Source organism: Acanthaster planci, linkage group LG03 (assembly GCF_054643075.1).
Source record: "Acanthaster planci isolate LZ-2023a linkage group LG03, COTS_SCS, whole genome shotgun sequence".
Classification (NCBI taxonomy): domain Eukaryota; kingdom Metazoa; phylum Echinodermata; class Asteroidea; order Valvatida; family Acanthasteridae; genus Acanthaster; species Acanthaster planci.
This window is the reverse complement of record NC_141779.1, coordinates 9977034-9991414: the sequence shown is the minus strand read 5'-3', so window position 1 is coordinate 9991414 and position 14381 is coordinate 9977034. Positions and strand designations below refer to the sequence as shown.

At 40.2% G+C, this 14381-nt stretch overlaps 1 protein-coding gene across 4 annotated transcripts in view; it reads left to right on the top strand.

The window, feature by feature from the left end:
* Nucleotides 1-14381, top strand: part of LOC110986656 (mitogen-activated protein kinase kinase kinase 2-like) — an 81625-nt gene that overhangs the window by 15009 nt on the left and 52235 nt on the right. The window contains exon 2 of one of the 4 annotated variants that reach the window (XM_022248697.2): nt 10417-10526. The exons of 1 other annotated variant lie outside the window; for it this stretch is intronic. The gene's annotated coding sequence lies outside the window, so the exon portion shown is untranslated. Of the gene's footprint in view, nt 1-6800; nt 6823-7135; nt 7194-10416; nt 10527-14381 lie in introns of those variants that run through there. 2 more of the 4 variants (XM_022248700.2, XM_022248699.2) reach the window with 2 other exon arrangements.

Here is a 14381-nt window from a genome sequence, read left to right as displayed (position 1 = left end):
CACGCACACATTAGCGGTAAAGTTCGCTCAATAAGGCAACCCCCAAAATGGACAGAGCACTTGCGTGTTACTAGAGGGTCTACTGGTATTGCTGCCCTCACCTCATTTCTAAGTCGGCATTTATTTTTTATTGGTCAGCATGTTTTGCTCGGTCCCTTTTCTACAAGACCTCAAAAAAATCTTTCGTGTAAGTCAGCAATAAAAATGTTGCACTTTGGTATCAGTTTCCTTCGCCGCAGTTGCCTAAAAGCAGCAAGCGATAATCCCTACACTGCCCAACTGATGCATGCACGTGGTTGAGTACATCTATACCAGGGACGCCTCTCGGGCTACACGCATGCGCTCAGACCATTTTGGGGGTCGCCTTATTGAACGAACTTAGCATGTAGGCCGTTTTCCAATACTCAACTTTGTCTCTGTTCAGGCTTCAACTATTTTTCTACTACCCGACTTTGAAGTTGTAAGCGCAACAGCAAGTTTGATAGTGGCAGTTTTAGTTTTTGATAGTTTTTACAAACGATATGATATCTGATATCAGCATCATATCAAAATACCGTGAAATATCGTCATATCGAACAGGCTTACTGTAGGGCACTTTTAATGCTAATGAGCTGGCCAGATATTCTCACTTGAATTTGTGGACTGTTCCCCTACTTGATCTGTTTTTAGCATGCAGCCCTAAAATATTTTTGAAAAATGTGGAATTAGAAAAAAAAAGAATTTGTCTTGTACATGTAGGATAAATAAAGAGCAAAAAATAAACAGATTATTCATACACGAAAACTAGTACCCATGAAACAAATATCCACCCGACCTGTGCCACTGTTGTTAAGAGCTGAACACAGAATCAGTCTTAAGAAGTGTAAAAGAAGAAAAATTGCCTCCCTCTCTCCACATTCATATATACCATTTTCAGATGCCTTGTACGTAATGGAAAGCAGGACTACAATATTTGTGTGGCTTAATTATATGTATACTGTGTACATGTATATGTTTAGGCACTTGGCTACATGTAGGTCCCAGTGCTTTGTAACCCCACTAATTTTCTTCTTTTTTGCTCAAATGTACATGTACATGTTTTATTCTGTACAGCCAACATAAAGTAAAACAAACTCCAGGTTTGCATGGGAGTCCCAAGTGCATGCAGTGCTGCAGCCGTTCTCAGACACAATTTTCACCCTCAGCTCTTCTCATGTTTACATTTGTGGAATGAGTTAAGTGCTTGTAGAGTCATTTGCTTGCTCGTGGTTAGCGTAATGAATTCCGTTCTGCTGAATGTAACGAGGCCGAGGTTCTGGGTGAAATGGGGTTTAATTGATGATTGACTGTCTGGAAATCTTGGAAAGAAGGAACAATCAGATACATGTAGTGCTTAAATGCTGGTAATGTGATCCGAGTCTGTGGCTGGTTCTTTTCAATTCAATTTTCAATTTTACATTTCTGAACACCACATTCATAACGACAGTACAAGTTTACTATAGGCAGTTGCAACAAGGCAGTTTCTTTTGTTTGGATATTTGGAATCAAGTTTTAATTGCAAAAAAAATTGTCCCAATGATGGTTTAGGTTCCCACAACATGAGGTGTTTTAACGTTTGTGTCGTCTCCATATGGAACAAGTGTGTTTGTAAGCTTACAGGCATTATCACATAGACATTGATAATGTAACATCCATTTATGATGATGTGAGTAACTTTCTCAAATCATCAGGTTGCCACGTCTTTTTGTCAAGTACCGTATTTGTAATGTTTCTGTAATACTGTTTCCGAGCTCGAGTTGCTGCAGTTTTATTCAAACTCCCTTTTTGTGGGGTAAACTTGAGTTGCCAAATGAGGACAGGTGCATTCTATCTGATTAAAGTTGAGAGAGGTCATCTGCAAACTGGTGGTGTGAGCACTCCATACGAGTTTCAGTGAACAATTGTGAATTGTGGATTAGACGTGCAGTTATACACCCGCTAAACCTTTACTCCTGTTCCCTTGTCAACCATCCCATGCACTTAGGAAAACACTGGGCATATATGTATGGGCACATGTCTGCATTGCGACATGCACCCCATACAGTACATGTACTGTGTCGACATTGTCCATGTACACGAACATGTATAGCCATTCTGCAAATGTGCATTGTGTGTGTCACATGCATGCACACAATACAAGCCGAGATCCCAAACTAAATTTTGCAAGGGGGCCATGGCTCCAAATCCATAGTGTAAGCAGATTAGACCAAAGCTAAAACCCAACTGTCAAAGCCCTGACCTTGGTGATATTTGGGGGGAGGGAAGCATGTCCCACACAATTTTAGAAAGGGACAACAGGGTCTGTTGAGTTTGATCAGTTGCATGTGTAAGTTGGTTTGCGAACGTACATGTACCATGTCAATTGCCAAACTCCCTAAAAAAATGGGTTTTTTTGGGGGGGGGAAGAAGTTGCTGGACTGTAACAATAATACTACACAGCAAGCTAGATGTGTATTTTTGTTTGTGAGAGCCAGCTGTGCATGAAACACCAGAGATGAAATCAATAAAATAGTTTGTAGGTATTTATGGCCATTTGTGGTAAGGGCAAAAGTAAATATATATATACATGTACGTGCAGGCCATACAAACTGTAGCAGGACCTTTGGACCTTTAGATAGTGAAAACTTTGAGCAGAAATTTTGAAGAAATCTGGGAAAGTGACGGTTGTCACTGTAAACCTGAATCTGAACCAAACCTGGAAATCCACACCGTACATTAATTAGCCTGAAAGCCCCTAGGTTTCTGTAGAGTGGTGGACATTTGAGGTATCCACACAATCTTTTAAAAAACTAAATGGCCTTGTGAATTTAAAAGAAAAACAAAATTTGGGGTCTGAGTATCTTGGGTCATGTTGCTAGTACTCACAAAATTGTCATAAGAGCACGAAAATTAACTTTGGCGATCCCAAATCCTCCAATTTCAATACGATTTTACATACACCCTAGGGGTTAAGATTAGTTAGGTTAGCAACTGTCCAACAATGCACAAAACTAAGTAGTCTTTCATTGTTGTTGGGACCTAGTGTTGCCTGAATGGTACTTGCTTATGTACCCCTGCACGTACATGTACCAGTACATGCTGGTTTAAATGTATCTGTTTTGACAATAAAATGTATCATGCCTAAAAGACATGTACATGTACCTTAAAAGTGGGTTTTTCCACTCTCTTGGAACAGAAAATGGTCATTGAAAGTTTCCAAGAGTGTCTTCCTCAAATATCGACGTGCTCACATTTGGCATATTTACCAATCTACATCAGTGACTTCCTCAGTTCTGCTCAACTTCCCCAGTGAGGTGCAGATGCACTAATTGAAGCTCGGACTCAAAATGTCGTCATTCCTCACGAACCTGTTCAACTTGCTTCGTGTACTTTTTTTTCTTCCTCCCGTCTCTGCACATGCGAGCATATCCGATTCCATGTTCCTATAAATTGTCTTTTTTCCCTCTGCTTTACACTTGCAGTTTATTTTTTCATTTTCCAAGGCTGTCAGAGTTCCCTCTTACTCGTGATACATGCAATGATTCCACACGTGTCCCAGGGGCCCACTGGGGCCTCTCCTGGGCCCATTTGAAGCCACGCAATCGCCTTAGTGACTCCTCTACATTTCCTCCCTGTATCCTCTAGTTGCAAGGCCCGCGACCACGCGGCTCCTTAATTCAAATTTCCAGGCCCAAATTGGGGGCCAATTTTGTTAATTTCCGGTGCTTGAGATCAGCGAAAGCCCCCTTTTAAGAAAAAAAGTCTTGTTAGGATTTTGCTTCTCACATCTACCGGTATGCTGCATATCTGATCCGAGTTTCCAAGGTCAACTAGATAGGTACTTTCATTTCATTTAGATCTTCGTCAATGTTTGGATGTCATCCAGGTTACCAAATAATCAATTATCAGTGACCGTATTCAGTGCCAGAAAAGGGAGAGACTGTCAATTCACTTACACCGATTTTTAGAGGATGTACATGTATGATTACATTGGCTTCCAAGAATCTTTCCCTTTCCCGGAGTGTATCACGTCTGGCAAGTGAAATTGTCAGCGCCATTATTCTTCCTCATTTGTCTGAAGACAAGTAGATGAGTTACAGCAACACCAAAGGAAGTGTGTGAAGTGAAATTGATCAAAGTGTTCTTTCTGACAACCTTTAACTGTACAGTCCATCATTTATCATTTGTGCATGATGTTCCCTTGGGGCAAGAAAATTATTCAACATTTAAAGAAGGGTGCCTGGGAACAGACCTGATGAAGTTTCACCTCCATGAATTCTGTGTATTCCGAGAAAGACAATATTCTGGGATTTTGATGTCAGATCAAAAGTGACATGTTATGAATTGTGCCTGAATGCAGCTACGCAATGTCGCACACTGAACCAACAAATTATAGCAACCACCCGTGCGTGTGTTAGGTCAGTGCTTATACTCACTGCTAAAGGCAATCTTCCTAAACGGCATCTTTAGACATATCGTTGGTGATGATCTTATTTCATTGTTTTCTTCAAAAGGAGAGTTCCCAGAAAGATTAATTTCACAGGGAGTTTAGTCCCATAACCATCTTTAAACCAAGTATGCTTTTCAACAAAAATTTTGTCAGTTGTTTTTTGGATGACTGCAAATGATGGACTTGACCTTCAATACCGAGTAACTTTTCAATTCGAAAGTTTTCAAGGCAGATGTGTCTTCAACAACCAACACAATGCTTCCCAGAGCCTTCCAAATGGATGCAGTAGTTTTTAAGAATTATGCAGGCTTAAAAAGGTACATGTAGAACCCATTGCAACCGTCACTCCTCATGGGACTTGATGCCCCTTGAAAGTTGAAGCATGAAGAAAGCGCATAAGTGGAAGATATTTGGAGGACTTTCAAGGAGTTTCTTACCCTTCTTTTTGGAGGACTTTCAGGAAGTACCAGTTCAGGGAGAAAACCACCTGTTTATCATTGTAAACCCATACACTGAAAGTTGAAAAGGCTTAAATGGGGTCTGACCGTCTCAGGATGATGCTCACTTCTGGCATATCCTTGACCTGCTGTACGTCTGGACTTGAAGTTGTGCACCTGTGCATTGAGAGCAGAGAGAATACTATTTTCAAGCTGCCCATCAGGTGTATTCATGACGTGTACACTACGCAAGCACAGTCTGCATCAGAGCACAAGTTCACATACAGTAGCCATAGTTGCGTACCAAGGTAGTGTTAAACATTTGCGGAATTTGGATCCACTCGCACTGAAAACTATTGTCAATGGTTGATCATGATGGTTGTTGGCCTACATGCATTTGCCATGTTCAGTCTTGTACAACCTACATGTATCTTGTACCAAAGAAGATGAAAACACTGTTGAAGTACAACACAGCTCAAACTCTCCTTTCATCTCTACTGACCAATACAGTACAAGTTCCTTGGCATTAAATATTGAACAGAACTTTTTATATGCGGAGAAGTGTACGCTACCAGCATATTGTATAATTTTCCTCCAGATCTGGTCGTAAATGTTATTTATTTGTTTCTTAATATGTACTTTCTGCCAACTTACCCCAATGAAAAGAATTCTAAATATTAAAAAAACTTTTTGGCTACTATGAAATATGACTCTGGGAGTTTTCAGCGGCTATCAGTAGCTTTAAAGAAAATAGCAACCTATTTTTGAAAATGTGATATGTTATCAGAAGAAATCATGGCTTTTCTGGTGTTTTCTCTCAGAAGTCACTTTCAATCACGTCATGTCTCCCATATCAAGGGATCTAACAAGTTTTCTACTTTTTTCCCCTGGTCCTGTTTCCACAGGGAGACATTTCTCAGTGGATCTCTTGGCAGCTGTCCCTCCCCCAGAAAGATCCTGAATTGATTTCTCGGCGGGAAGCCCCTCTTATTCATGACCTCTTTGGTTAACCCATTGGCAAAGAGAAAAGAACAGAAAAAAAAAAAATAAGGAACAGAACAAAAATGGGAAAGGAAAAAGAAGAAAAAGAAAGGAAGTGTCTGAATCCTTCCCGCTGTTCCAAGCTGTGTGTCCGTATACATGTTCATGCAGGTGACAAAAATGTCAGCGACATCAGAGCTCTTGAACTGTGGTTGTAGTCTTTTAGAATGTTAAAGGTGTACATGGATGTGTACATGTAAGTACTGGAAATTACAGACCACTGCAGTTACCCAGGAATGTTTCAAGCCGCAATAAAAAGTTCATCTGAACGTTAAGGCAACTTTGTGCCATATACAAACTGTATGCAATGCATGCATTTTCAGCAACAACCCACACAAAAATTTGTTCAGACAGAACTGTCATTTTCTGATGTCTGATTTTCAGGTTTTGCATCAGATTATCGCTGTCACGGTCTGTGATTAACTTCAGAAAACTTCCCAAATCCCAGGAGTTGTTTACACTGTTGCCACCCTGGTATTCTGTTTTTAAAAGGTCCATGTTAATTCCTCCCTCCCCCCTGCAACTTTAAAGTGCACAGTGCAGTGGCCCATTTACGGCCTGTTACCAGCCAGAATGTTCAGCTTTGTTTGCATTCCTCGGTGTCATGAATGCATACCCCCCCTCCTTTTCATCTGATTGTCTTTGAGGGAGCCCGGTGCATTGTGCTCAGGCCTGAAATGCAAAATGCATTTGGGTCAGGAGGTCGGCCGTGTTGCTGTCGAGCTTGACCCTGGAGATGACGGTGCGTGGGAATTTTTTTCCAGGTTTTTTAATTTCGGCAGACACCAGGAACAAGTGTGGATTCATTGCACAATTTACTGCATGCCTTAAGTGGTTGTGGTTGGATTGGTTCAGGCATGTTTTAAGCAGTAACGATTATATTGCTTCCAGCTACTGGTATGTACGTGCAAGTTACATTCATGTACATGTATGTACTTGACTAGTACAGTGTGCCTGTTATGTAAACACAGCCGAAATAGAATTGGATTGTTAGTGGTGGAAATGGAGAGTGATGGGCAATGTGTAATAGGCACTATTCTCTCTCAGTGGGTACATGTACTGTAGTGTGACTGTCACATGAACACAATAACTGTGTGGTTGTGGGAACACACAGTGCAACAGGTGTCTGTACCTGCACATGGATGGATTCATCCAGCCCTCCTAAATTACTGTTTATTCTTTGGATAATTGCTCCAGTAAACTGCATCTTATGGTTCATTATGGAATTGGGAAGTTCAAACATGGATGTTGTAAAGTCAGGAGTGCTGGTAAGTATTCAGGTTCATTAGTCACTCAGCAGTTGAGGTACATGTATGACAGTTGAGATGTGGTCTACATTTTTTTAGTTGTGTAGAGTGCATTGTGTATGATAGGCTTGATAGCCAGGTGTGGGAAAATTGGCGCCTGTAATATAATATGGACAGTCGTAGTTATGGTTAAATGAGCATGAACATTTTATATTGTAGATTGTGATCTTTTGTATAATATTTGTATAGGAATTGTCCCTTCATTGTCTGATGAAAAGCTTTCTGAACAGCTTACATGTATATGATCATCACCATTTGACCAGTATCACACCCTGACTTTAAATTATTTTTGGCAATTAAGTTTCTCGTAAAATGCTACAAATTCATTGAAAGGTTTCCATGATGGGAATTTTACTTGTGGAACATGTTTTGTGCAACTTATATGTACGTGTACAGTACTACCCCTTAAAATGGAAAGAAATTCTCACGCTGAAAAATGTCTTTGCAGCTTATATGCCGGGCGGCTTATTCGGTAACTTTGTAGAATGAAATCAGTCACAAAAGTCATGGCCGAGCCACACGTACCACGTACAGGTGGCGCAGTCATGTTTTCATTGGTTGCTGTTTACATCTGTAATCTCGAACCTCGGAGAATAAATACAAATTTCAGTTAACAAAAAAAGAATTCCCCAAGTCACAGTCACAAAACACATATATGAAATGTGTATGTAATCTTAAACTTTACTTGCTCAACTGTGGCAACATATTGCAGTGATTATTTTCCTGCTTTTTTATTCAGTCTCATGGTGTATTGTTTGCAGACAAAAAATCATTTTACCAAGATTTGTTTATTGTATTATAAACCTAAACCTATAAACTTTCGTGTGGCTTTTGTCTTTTAGCCAATCGTGTTTAGCGTGACATGCCACAGAATTTCAGGTTTTTTTCACTTGGGTTTTCCGATGACAACACATTCTGTAGTCATGTGGTTTATCGAAAAGAGTCAGCGATTGGATTGTCCATGAATGGGTCTGTTGAAGCAGTCAGGCTATCCTGAAAACAGAGTTTGCGCGATAGTGGTGATGTGTGCAGTTCGTGTGTGCCATGCAGGTACATGTAGCATACAGCATGCATGCAACATACACAAGCAGTTCCAATGTGATGATTCGAACCAAGGCCTTGCGGCGGATTTTTCATTTTTGAAGTGATTAGGCAGTGTTTTTTTGGTCGGCGTCACGAACCTCGAGATAACTGGGTGTAGTGTTGTGGACAGTTTCAGAGGCATTTTCTTTATATAAAAGCCTATTCTTTGGAAAAAAATTATTTGGCCGACAAGATAAAATGATCTTTTGACTTAACTGACTTTGAGTTACCAAGATTCATACGTACACGATCTGACCGCACAACTTGTTCCAGCTGCTGGAAAAAAAGGCAAGAGCCGATGCACGACCCACTCAAGACAATCGACAACCATCAAGCCCGCAAAAAGTATTTAATTTGAGGACTTAAACTTCTCTTTTTATGGTGACTCTCATTCACATTTTGCTTACTTTTATAAGGGTTTCACGTGAAGTCGATCCATTGACGTACATGTACTATACAGCATGTATTGGTGTTTCAGTACGCGGCACAATGACCTTTGTGGTTGGATCGTTAGGGCTGCAGTGCAGCTTATACGCCAATTTTTGCATGCTGCAGCTTATACACCGGGCAGCTTATATTCCGAATATTACAGCATAAACATTCTGTAGATATTCATTCTAGAGTCAGTGGAGTTATAATTTCATTATTCATAATAAAGTCTTCTCCTGTCTATAAATCTTTATAATTGCATTGATGTGTGTCGTTCCTGGATTTAGTGTTTGTTTCTACGGTTTTTAAGTCTTAAATGTACGGGTAGCTCTGCAGAGACGTGTTCGTTGTATGTTGCAATGACCCAAAGACTTGTAACTTGCATGATTTTTTCACAAAAGTTTCCAGAAAGTTTTAAAAATTTAAAAAGTCATTGCAGGCATCTTGATATTGGTTAGGTTAAAGAAACTTTTCTACATGTATGCAAGTTTAGAGGCCATTAACTTCAGGCAAACTTGAATTCTCAATTCTGATTGGTCGATCCATATGGCAACAAACAGTGTGATGAACAACTGTATTGCATGGTTCATATCAACCCTGCACAATGGGCTGCTCACACTCAATGCATTGCACTATTTTTACAATAAAACCAAAATGCAAAGCTGCAAAATTTACTTAAATTTCAAAGGTGGCACGTTTGCGGGAATAGGCCCCTGTAACATCGTAACTGCACATCGAGTTTGCTTGAAGATAAATTTGTTATCACACTCATGCTCGTGAAACACAGAATAATGCAGTATCACACGAGTGGGAGTGGAACACAGAGTAGATGCTCTACATTGTTCTGTCTTCCACTGGCACTCATGTGATAACTAATATTGTATTTAAAGTTACAGTACAAAATGGCCAAATTTTATCTCTTGCAGCTAGAACTAGCTTCAGTGAGCATGCTTTTGCAGTACAGTACCAGTATGTGTGAAAGCCTTGCTCAGATAACTCTTCCAAAAGGCTACTGTAGCAGCCAAGTAAATGCCTCATCAATCATGCATGCATCACAGCCAAAGCAGTTCTGGTTAAAAGTGCTATGCATCTTTTCTCTTGACTCACTTGAATAGTTCAAATTTTGAAGTCAATTTTAATTTGTTTAGTCTGTGCTTCTGAAGTAAGAGAATACAAAACCTTCCCTTTCTGCCAAACAGTTTTCCAGCAAATTCATCCACCTTTGTATATTCAGCCAAGCCTCTGTCGCACATGTCCTTGCGCAACTGCATACAGGTACCGGTACATGTACATTTTTTGACAAACAGTACATTCACACGTGCATCAGTCATGTTTGCGTACATTTTGGTCAGGTGTTCTTCCACCTGGCTGGGTACTGTACATGTACTTCTAATACTCTGGACTATACCATCCAGGGGCATTGACTTCCCCGTGAAACCACATTTCTGGAATTGATCCTGTCACTTTGAAATTGAGTCGTGCAAGCTTTTGACTCTAAACGGCCTGAAACTTATCCCCCAAAGTACATGTAGAGAAAAGACATCAAAGTAAAAGTGAATGTAAAATGGTTTCAAAGGTGAACTTCAAGGACTATTGCCAATGCACTTGAAATACATAATCTATGATTTATGTTTACAAAGTCAAAGGACTTTTTCACTCTTTTCATTGCCAGCTGACAACACTGCCAATTGCCCATGGAAAGGAAAGTGGACTTTGCCTGCTGTGAGCATTCACTTGACTGCACATTTGCCAGCCCATGCGGCCATGTTATTCTTTGCAAACGTTAGTAAAACCTTCATTGTGTCAAACCAGAGTGCAGCCTTGGGTCTGAGAACGTAAAGGATTTTCTTTTCACACGGCTGTCCTTTTTTTTCTTTCTTTTTTTGGAAGCAGTACAAAGTTAGCACAAAAACCAAGCAGCTTGGAAAGTCTTGACAGTCATATTATAAACTCATTTCACGGTGATTCCACAAGGAATGAAAAAGTTGGAGGGCAGTCCTCTATTAAGCTTTGTACAAATGAGCTGGAGCATACATGTACAATCTGTTCTGCAAATGAATGGCTCTTGAAGTAGAGTGTACGTGTGCCAATAAATTAACGGGTGAGTGAGAACTTCAAGTAAAAGGTCAAAACCCATTTTAAAATGCAGTATTGTCCCTGACCACAGATTTGATCACTGAAATCACAGTGGAGCTCACAAGTACATGTACATGTACGTGTACCCATCCACGATGGAGAGGTATGGCATAAAACACAGTAAAGGGGACCAGTATTAAAGTAACCATCACTTTAGCAGTCTTTCCGTGATAATTTTACATTTCTGTCATGTCTTGAGCACTCCACGTCCCGTTTTTCAAGTCCATTAATGAGTATAGGCTTAACTGGATTGAGACCAGAGTGTAATAACTGTTTTGAAATACAAATCAATGTCCAGTTTAATGTTAAAAGTTAACAGGTGAACTTTTGTGCCATCCATTTTTGACTGCAAAAGGGAATAACAAGTTTGTAAGGATAAGAAGTGGTAGACTGTTTCATTCAACACATGGCTCGTAATCACCAGTGTAAAATGTAGTGAGGTGTTGAAACTCTTCCAGAAATTATAGCCAGTGCCGTGTGCCAAGCTGAAATTTTTCTTCCTTGCTGATAATGGGGGTGCATATGTGGTCGGAGCAGATAATCTGTCTGTTCCTGAGAGAAGCCACCACCGTATCCGGCTCCGCTCTCCTGAAATGATGAAACAGACATAAAAGTAACAGAAAAAGTGAGTTGAACCAGTGTGTATACGGTGTCCAGCGGAAGAACACAGCATCTTTTTCCCCCAAGTCATACCACGGCAATTTCTGGAAAGTTTCGTGGTGTCGTATGTGCATGTGCAAAAGTCCTAGATTTCTTGAAACTCAAACCTAAAAGTGGGATTTCCCAATAACTTCACAAGTCACGTTGTCATTTTTCCTGACAGGATGTAAGGATGTAGTTGGAAAGATGCATTCACCAATCATCCCGTCAATCTTTTTAAAAGCAAAAACCTCAGCATCCCCGCATGCAAACGGGAACCAGTCAAGTGACGTTCTATTCAATGGGTACCATTGAATAGAATGAATAATTTAATGATCTGATCAACTTTCAGATGATGGGGATTTGTACAGGTACGTGTATTTCATAAAAGCCCAATCCTGCAGGGCCATCCTCCATACTCACAGGTGGTACATGCGCACTGCATTTCTATCAGACCAGTAGGGTGCTGTGACTTGACAAAAATTCGTGCACATGCCCAAGTTGCCCCAGCGGGAATGTTGTCTCCACAGATTTGCCTATATGGTCCCACTGTCAGAACATTAGCGTTACTTGCAGTATGTTTAAATTACGCATCATTTACCCAGTCTCTGGTGTATTTGTGGCATGGCACAACCAGGGTACAGATACACACATGCAGTTCCAAATGACCTGTTGAATTTACCTGAAACGTGTCTATAGGTACATGTACATGTAGTGAGCTTGTAGAGAATAGCCTGCAAGGAAAGCCCTCACTGTATGGCAAAACACAAGCACCACAAAGGGACAGAATCACAAAGCCAGCACTCAAAACCGTAGAGAGGAAAGAAGAGAAAAACAAATTGATCGCGGGGAGCAGAGGAAAACAAAATTTGCTATATATACTCAGTGTTTCTGTTTATTCAACGGTCCGGAGTCTAGGGGTCGCCATATTCTTGTGCAAACATCCATGCTGGCATAAATTTGATCGTGTATACTTATGTAGGAGAAGTTTGATTTACTGGGTGTCAATAGCGAAATAGTGCTCTTGTGTATTTATAATACTTAGACCAAACATGTACATGTAGTTTGCTTGGATGTTTGGAATTTTGAGTTGGCTATTAAATTGAGACTACATCATGCACAACAGTCCATTGAGAATGACAGTCTTCGGAAACTTTAAAAGTCACCACATTCTATGTGTAAACAAATGGATTTGAAACGTTGATGCGTTGCCCCCCCCATTCACAAGAAGAAAAGTGACATGATTTTTTTTTTTGGCCGATTCATTGATTAAAGCAAGGTGGTCCTCAAAGATGTAAAATAGAACTTATTCCAACCCGCGTGCATTGACAGAAGTGGCTCTTACGAAGAGAAAATGTGCTTCACTTCTTGATTGAGGTAAATTACTGCCTTTCCTCTTGGCTCTCCCCCCCCCTTCATCCTCATCCGTTTTTTTGGGCGGTTGGGTGCCCAACATCCACCAAATGTGTGTTCCTGTCTATGGGAAATCCTTGAAGTATGCCAAACCAGGGAGTACCCAAGACTGAAAGGGGGGGGGTGTTAACCCCAGCTCTGACAGCCCGTTGACGTATACTGGACAGATACTTCCTGATCTGGTGGGAAAAATATCTGCTACATCATACAGGAATTTATGCAAGGGGGAAGTCTCCTTGGCCATCTGATGTATTCGGCCCAATTTGTTTTGCGCAAGTCTGCAGTTGGTCTGGTGGCTCTTGTAGCATTCAAAATTTCCCAGGCTTCAAGAAAAAGCTGGTGCTCATGTGGTTTTTACATGTACCTCCTGTGGCGTCTGGTTGAGAATTTCTCTCCTACTCAGCTTTACTTACAATCCTGCAGTGCAAAGACTGGGCTCGGTCCAACCTACATGTGCATGTACTGTATGTGGCGGTAATGTATACATGTACATGTGTCCATGAGCAAGATATTTCGACCATGTTGTTCGACCATGTTGTTTGACCATGGAGGAAGACAAGTAAAATTCTCACCTGTAGAAAGGTTTCATAATGGCTTATTCAAGACAATTAAAATAAGGCAGTGGGTCAGTTTTCATTGAAAAGTATTGCATACTTATGATGTAATTAATTAAAGTTAAAACATCGTAGGCCTATCTTTTTATCTGCCTTTACATTCTTGGTTTAAATGTTAAACAGCAGGCCTGTCTCAAAATTTGTGAAAGTTCCTAGTTTACCGAGATGCAATGAAAAATAGTTTTTACTTTAGTCCTTTTTTCAAGCTTACTGATAACAAATTGAAACTAATCCCAAATCCTTCAATTTTATCATAAATATGCCTTCAAGTAGAAAATACGAGAAACAAATGTAAATTTTTGGAGAAAATACAAGACTGTAGTACAAAATATCATTTGCCTCTGATTCAGATGCTATTTGAATTTTTTAACTGTAGGATTTAGTCATATGAGAGAAATTACACTCAATCCCCAGGTGATTAATTAAGGACTATGAAAGTAATAATTTGTGACTTTACAAACTTATCTCCTACCTGCTCCTGTATACTCCCGAGAGAGCTGAGATGGTATTTGGAATGTTTCATGGGCCGAGTGAGCAGGGGTAACAATAATGGAATTGCTCCTTGATCGGTTTTCCCGGATAAGTGCACTTTATTAATCTATATTACTATTAATTGGACATCGTGGTGTAAATATGCCAAAACATTGTATCTCAACAAGTTCCAAAGTTTTGACCAGAATAAGCACAGCATGTCATTCACATAAAAGAGTCATTTGTTGATCTTGTTCCTTTCAAAGATCATTCATATAAGTGTCCGACCAATCAGAATGTGGCATGAGCTCAGCCTTTGCCCAAGCGTATCTCCCCCAAGAGGTAAAGGCTCTGAACAGCACAA